Source organism: Pleurodeles waltl, chromosome 5, assembly GCF_031143425.1.
Source record: "Pleurodeles waltl isolate 20211129_DDA chromosome 5, aPleWal1.hap1.20221129, whole genome shotgun sequence".
Lineage (NCBI taxonomy): Eukaryota > Metazoa > Chordata > Amphibia > Caudata > Salamandridae > Pleurodeles > Pleurodeles waltl.
In genome coordinates this window covers 349162102-349170025 of record NC_090444.1, presented here as the reverse complement: position 1 = coordinate 349170025, position 7924 = coordinate 349162102, and positions in this window count along the sequence as shown.

The following is a 7924-nucleotide window of genomic DNA, read 5'->3' as shown; positions in this document are numbered from 1 at the left end:
AATGGTGGCTCTGGCAAACATAAGCACCACACATCCCGCAGGCACTCACACAAGCATCATACCCATGCAGACATGCCAGCATCTACTGCCTCCAATGTGTCCCCTCCTCCACGTCTCCCTCCTCCCTCCCTGTCACGTCTCCACTCACACCTGCATGCACTACATCTTCAGCCACTACCTCCATCACCAGCACACCCATCACCACACACCGCTCACGTGCAGTCACCACCCCTACTACCATTCACACATCCCCTGTGTCCTCTCCTAGTGGGTCTTTGAGCCCTCCTCCTAAACTACACAAATGCAGACACACACCCACCCAACAGCCATCCACCTCACGACAGCCTCCAGCCCATGCACCTTCACCCAAAGTCAGCATACGAACACCTCCTACAACCACTACCTCTTCCTCCACTCCCAAACCCCTCCATCTACCTGTCCCAGTGTGTCAAAAACGCTTTTCCTCTCAAATGTTGACCTCTTCCCTACACCTCCCCACCCCGACCGTCCCCTAGTGCCTGCCTTTCCAGGTCCCAACCCAGCACCTCAGCCACCACATCACCGGGCACAGTGGTGCAAGAAATATCCGGATTTTGGAGTTTGCCAAGCAACAGGGCTGCCAGTGTCCCAAGGAGCGAGTCCAAGGACATTCCCCCACCTCCAAAACAGAAGAAGTTGCCCACATCCCGGAGGGAGAAGGCCAAAACACCTGCCACCAAGGGCTCAGCCAAGACAACAGTTAGGAGTGGCAAGACAGCTGTGCCACCATCCAAGGTGGAGAAGGGCCTGAAAAAGAAAGGCAAGTCAATGTCGCCGCCAACCTGCACGGCGGACAAGACCGCCACCTGCATCGCCACATGGACCGCCGCCACGGGCACCGCCGCCAGCACCCAAGATACTGAGCCCTTCACCAGCACCGCAGACACTGTGCCCTTCAGCAGCACCGCAGTCAGTGAGCCCGCCACCAGCACCGCCACTCATGACACCGTCGCCAGTACCGAGGTCAGTGAGACCGCCACCAGCACCGCCGCTCATGACACCGCCGCCAGCACCGAGGTCAGTGAGCCCGCCACCAGCACCGCCGCTCATGACACCGCAGCCAGCACTGAGGTCAGTGACCCCCCCACCAGCACGGCCGCTCATGACACCGCCGCCAGCACCGAGGTCAGTGAGCCTGCCACCAGCACCGCTGCCCAATGACTGCCGCAAGCACCGCCGCTACTGAGCCTGCCACCAGCACCACCAGTGGCCAAGCCACATCCTGACGCAGACATGGCTGCCATCCCCAGTGGTCATTCTTACGAGGCTAGTGGTTAGTTCCAGGGGCCTGGGCAGCTTCCATGTTGCCCCACCGTCAGTGGACTGTCACATCCACTACCTCATTCCTTGGCAGGATGAAGCACTCTGGGCACCATGCCCCCTCCAGAACCAGTGGAAAAAAGCATCCACTACCTCAGTCCTTGGCAGGATGAAGCACTCTGGGCAAAAAGCCCCCTCCAGAACCAGTGGAGACTGTTATCCACTTAAGAGACTGTGGCTTTTTACTCCCCAGGATAAAGCAGTGGGCAAACCACCCACTGGAGAGACTTGAGAGACTGTGGCTTTGCACTCCCCAGGATACATCAATGGGCATGGAGCCCCCTCGTGGAGCTGGCGTCGTGCACTCATCACCCTGAGGTGTCCCCCCTTCCCTTCCCCCTGAGGTGCCTGTTTTTTTTCCATCTGTTGCCCCTGCAGTGTTCTCTCTGTTTGGACTGGGTATCTTGTTTGGGCCTCGCCAATGCATTTTGGGCCCAGTGGTCCATGGACTATATTATTGCAGTACCTGGACTTGAATTCTTGGTGTACATATTTGTTTATAGTGTATATAAAATTTTGACTAATGGATTTTACAATCGTTCAACTCATTTCCTTTTGTCATTGTGTTCTTCCAGAGGGCTTGGGGGTGTAAATGTAATGTTTCAGCATGTATTTGTGTGTGTGTTGTTGTGGGTGAGGGTGGGGGTGTTGTGTGTTGCGTGTGTGTGAGTCACTCTCTTTTCCCTCCCCCTCCCCTGTGTTGTAGGTGCAGTACTCACCGTGGTCGTCGCCGGCGTCGGTCGTGCTCCTGGTAGAGGAGCAGGAAGACAGTCATAGGGAGTATTTGGAGTTCAGGCTCCATGGCGTCCTGGTTCCTCGTGGGTTGTGTAGAGGTGAGTGTTTCCCCTTCCAAGTCCTGTTTCCACCGTGTTTTTGTACGCAATGTATCCGCCCTGGAAAAGGTGGCGGATTGGCCGGTCATAATAGTGTGGGCAGTACATTGTTTTCTGCCTGACTGTTGGCGGTGACCACCATGCTGTTTGTCTGTAACGCCATGGCGGTCGGAGTGTTAAAGTGGCTGTCTATGTTGCCGGTTTCCGCCGTGGTCGTAATCCCATTTTTTTTTTCTGCTGGCCTATTGGTGGTATTACCGTCGCTTTAATGAGGGCCTTATTTTCCATTTCATAGAAATCTAATCTAATCTCATAGTAAAGCCAGATTTGTATTAAATTTCTTGGAAATGTAATGGGAAAAGTTACCTTCACCCTTTCTGAAGCTAATGGAGGCTAATTTGCATTAGCTCTTTCGCATTTGCTCCGACTAATACTTCGTCATGGCTGAATGAGGTGTAAAAGAGGTGTGATATTCCTCCACAAAAGCTGGACTGAAATGGGCAGAGATGACTCCTCTGAGCTCTGCAGGATATACAGCTCAGGGCTGTGTGAATCCTGTGACAACACTGTGTCAAACAATGCCTGAAAGGTCTGTTTGAGCCACATGTAACACTTTGGTGCACTTGAAAGGGAGAGAACAGTATGCTAGAGCAATTCTTTTGTATTCTCTGCATGAGTGCTGTAGAACCCTGCCTTTGTCATACCATATTTTTATTTTATTTTATAGTTTGTAGTGGAAACAGGACCTGCAACAAACTTAATTTTTGTGTTGGATGTGGGGGTACACTTTACGTTAACAATAGTGCACTCCCTACACCTTCACAACCCTCAGAGCCCACAATCACTGTGAGTGAAGGCCTTTGCCATATTGAAAATGCGTAACACATAGCATTTTGGAGCTGCTTGCAGTAAGTCAAACAGGAACTGCTAGAAAAATGGGTAGGTTACCCCCCAGGTACTTTTACCCCATTGTTTAGGGAGTGCTCAGGACTCACCTCTATCCACTAGCTGGTGCGAGGCATAAATGTGGAATCCCCAATAACTCTTTCAGAACAAGTTCTGGTCCTGCAGAAGAACAGAAAAGGACTGCACCGAGGGTCTGTGTCCTTTGGGGAGCTCTAAAGGACTGACCTGCTCCCCCTTGTACTGATTAGAAACAAGTGGACTCCAGGGGTCAGTTGTTTGATCTCCTGTGCGACTAAAGAGACACAGAAACCTGCAAGAACCATTTTCCCTTCGATTCCCAGCTGACCAGTGGCAATTGGAATGTAAACTGGGCTTTGCTGCTGGCTTCTGTCTACCTGGCACCCAGAAAGTCTCTTGGTGCCCTGCCCAAGACCCCTGTAAGGTCTGGGAGCGGGGTGGTGTTTGAAGCATACTCCTTTGATTGCCTCGGCACCAGGAAATTGTTTTTGAAATATTTGAAAACCTTTTCTCCATATCCAAGGGGACCAACCATGAAAAATAACCAACTGGGAGTTCCAAGGCATCAGATTAAATTTCATATTTGTTACCCTGAAAGGCTTCAGGATCTCTGAAAAACAACAAAGTCCCTTTCTGTTTTCAGACTTAGAAACTTTTTCAAGCAAAAACCTCACAAGCTCTAGAGCCTTAGCAGGAAAAACATGTGGAACCTATCTGAGAAACAATTCCTTGATGGCAGCAACATTTCAGATTTGACCTGCAAGGAGACAACTTTTTCTTCCAAAAATGGCAAAGTCCCTTTTGAGTTTAGGTCTTCAAAACATTTGAAAACTTTTTGACTTCCTCCAGGACCAATCCACTTAGTGTATCCAACAACATTGTGGTTGGTCTAAAATCATACCTAGGTCCCAGTCCACTGCTTTTATAGACTATCATTGGAGGTTTGTGCTTTTTGGCACAATGTTCACATTAAATTTACAAAATTAATATCTCATGTTTCCCTTGTTGGACTTTTGTTGTTTTGGTATTATTTTACTCAAAAGCTTTTTTCTTTATTTCCAATGGTTTGGAGATTTTATGGTGGTTTGTGTGACTTTTTCTGCTGTGTATGTACTGCTTAACTACTTTACACATTGATGTAGGTTTGACTGCTTTTGTCATGTTACCAGGGGCTAAGCATAGGTTAATTTAATTTAATTTATATGTCATCTAGCAGGTGGTGACCTTAACCTTTGATGTGGGCACCCCAAATTATAATTCACTTTTCTACATTTTCTTGCTACTGGAAGCCATTGCAGCATTAGTAAAACCGGAGCAATATTTTCAAATATTTTGGCACCAGTGAGGAAACATGTGGCAGCGTGTGGTAATGTCTTCAAAGAGACGTGATGCACTTCGGAAAGCTCAGTGATTAGTCAGTTATTGAAGTCAAGCTTGGTAGTTGACCTGGTTTCTGAAGGTCTTCTGGAGTTAAAATAAAAAAAAAACAACCTCCAAAGAAGTCTCATTTGGAAGTGTGCAGTCTTTGCCATCACATTAATTTGTATCTGAAGGCTGAACCTGTATTTAATGATAAAGCCTCACAATGTGCCACTGTCAATGAGGACAGATTTGCAATCTAGCACCTTAAAGGAATTAATCAAGAATGGGAATGGTAACAACGAATGAGAAGATGAGATGAGAAGAAACACATTTTTGGGGTGTTTAAAGTTTTAAAGGGTGTGAAGTCATCCAATTTTGAACCTTTGCACGATTAGTGCAAGCATATTTATGATGAAGCATCTCAGAATTCTTGTGGACACTAAGATGTTTGATAAAGAGATTGAAAAGAGATGGGACTGGACAGGAGAAGATGGCCACCTCTGACTAGAGCTCTGTAGAAGTACCGGGGCAAGGCCAGACTCATACATGGCATATGCCCCAGAGTGATTTGCTGTCTGAGGAATGATAAAAAGTTTTCCAAAACTGGATTGTGAGTTGACGTGAACACCAGGAGGGATACATACCAGACTAAGGTCCTCATTACAACCCTTGTGGTCGGTGTTAAAGTGGCAGTAATACCACCCACAGGGCGGCGGTAACAAAAATGGAATCACGACCACGGCGGAAACCACCAACACAGACAGCCACTTTAACACTCTGACCGCTACGGCAGTAGCAATAAACACCGCAGCGGTAACTGCCAACAGCCAGGCGGAAGACAATGTACCGCCCACAGAATTACAACCCGCCCATCCGCCAGCTTTTCTGGGGCGGTACCAACGCCATCAAAAGCACGGCAGAAACAGTATTTGGAAGGGAAACCACTCACCTCTTGACACTCAACGAAGAGCCACGACACCATGGAGCCCGAGCTGCAGGTCCTGCCCATGCTGGTCTACCTCCTCATCAACCAGGAGTACGAACGCCGGTGGCGATGACCACAGTGAGTACTGCACCTAGCACACAGGGGAGGGGGAGGAAAAAGAGAGTAACACACACGCAATACGCAACACCCCCACTCCCACCCTCACCCACAACACCATACACACAAACACATGCATCAACATTTACACCCCGTGATCCCCTGGAAGAACGCAAGGACAAAAGGAATTGAGTCAAATCAGTGACATTTTAGAAATAGTCAGATATACATAATAATCAGAAAAACAGAATTTACAAAAACTATACAATAAGTACATAAGGTGGTACTTTGTCCACTCAAAATGTCCATGGGCCACTGGATCAAAACGCATAGGCCAAGCCCACACTTGACTCCTGCCATAATACGGAGAGAACACTGCAGGGGCATCAGGTCGAAAACACACAGGCACCTCAGGGGGAAGGGAGGGCACCTCAGCTGGAAGATGGAATAACAATACTGATCCTGGAGGGGGCTCCATGCCCACAGCGATGTCCTGGGGAGTTCAAAGCCACAGTCTCTCAAATGGGTGGTTTGCCCACTGCTTGGTCCTGGGAGTGCAAAGCCACAGTCTCTCAAGTGGGTGGTTTGCCCACTTTTTGGTCCTGGGGAGTGCAAAGCCACGGTCTCTCAAGTGGGTGGTTTGCCCACTTCTTGCTCCTGGGGAGTGCAAAGCCACAGTCTCTCGAGTGGATGGCTTCTCCACTGGTTCTGGAGTGGGCTTTGTACAGAGTCTGCTTCATCCAGCCAAGGATAGGGTGAGTGGATGCCTTTCTCCAGTGGTTCTGGAGGGGCTTTGTGTCCAATGATGCAACACTTGGGGTGTGGCAGTTCACAGTTCCTCACCTGGGTGTGTGAGGCATGAGATTTGCAGGGATTAGGTTTTATGATAGTCCCTGGAGGCAGGGCTAGACTCCATCCGGCGGCAGCTACGGCTGCAAACTGTTGGTAGTGCCGGTTCTGGTGGGGGTGTTGCCAGTGGTGGAGGGAGGCTCCAGCCCATCTCTTGCAGCCTCGGACAGCTGCCCACTGGGGCTGCTGCTGCTGACAGTAGTGGTGCTTGCGGCAGGGCAGGTGGCGGTGCAGGTGGCGGTGGCAGTGCTTGTGGGGGTGCTAGCGGCGGGGCTGCTGCCGGTGCTGGCCACGGTCCAGGTGGCGGTGCTGGCGGTTGTGCTGGTAGCCACCAGGCCTTCACCTGCAGTCTCGGACGGCTGAAGTGCTTTGCCTGGTGTTTTGTGCCCCTTCCTCACCTTGGCAGATCGTGGTGTCACCTTGGGTCTGGCAGCTGGAGTCTTTGAGGTGGTCTTGCTGGGTGGTTGTGGCTCCTTCCCCTTGCTGGAACCTGTCCCCCTCTTCTCCTTCCCAGGTGGCGGAATGGTTTTGGCCTTGGCAGGGGTTTGTGGCACACTGGCTGGGCTGACGGGTGTCCCCTTTGAGCCTTTGTTAGCTGCAGGAACCACAGCGGATGACGATTTGGTGGCTGAGGTGCTAGCTGGGATCTGGCCACCCTGGCCTGAGGGGAAGGATGGGGGGAGGGTTAGGGAAGAGGTCAATGTTTGCCAGGAAAATCGGCTTAGACACAGAGAAGAGGGAGAGGGTTTGGGTGTGGTTGTAGGAGATGTCTGTCTGCTGAGTTTGGGTGCAGGTGCATGGGCTGGATGCTATTGTGAGGTGGATGGATGTTGGGTGGGTGGGTGCTTGCATTTGTGGGACACAGTGGAGACAGTGGATGTTGCTGTGTCTACATGGGGTTGGTGCTTGTGTGAGTGCCTGTGTGATGAAGTGTGGTGCTTGTGTTTACCTGAGCCACTTTTGTGTGTTGATTTGGGTGAATGCTGGTCTGAAGGTGTGCTTGGGATAGGCTGGGTTTGAGGGGATTGGGACTGGGTAGAGGAAGTTGGAGGTGGGAGGCTGGAGACAGGGACAAGGGCTGCCATCAGTGCTGAGGCCAGAGCCTGAAATGCTCTCTGTTGGGCCGCCACGCCAGAGTGAATGCCCTCCAGGTATGCATTTGCTTGTTGCAAATGCCTCTCGACACCCTGGAAGGCATTCCGAATGGTTGACTGCCCAACAGTGAGGGATCTCAGGAGGTCAATAGACTCCTCACTGAGGGCAGAAGGGCTGACTGGGGCAGGGCCTGAGGTGCCTGGGGTGAAGGAGATGCCCACCCTCCTGGGTGAGCAGGCACGGGAAACATGCTGAGGGGCTGCTGGGAGGGCGGCGCTGGAGGGGTGGTGGCAGCTGTACCTGTTGTTGGAGTGGGCACAGAGGTACACACCACCGCCAGGGAGCTTCCATCGAAGGAGGAGTCGCTGTCTGTGGTCTCCCTTCCTGTCCCTGTCGTGGTGCTCCCCTCGCCCTCCGTCCCACTGGTGCCCTCACCGTAGGTGGATTCGGCCTCCAGGCC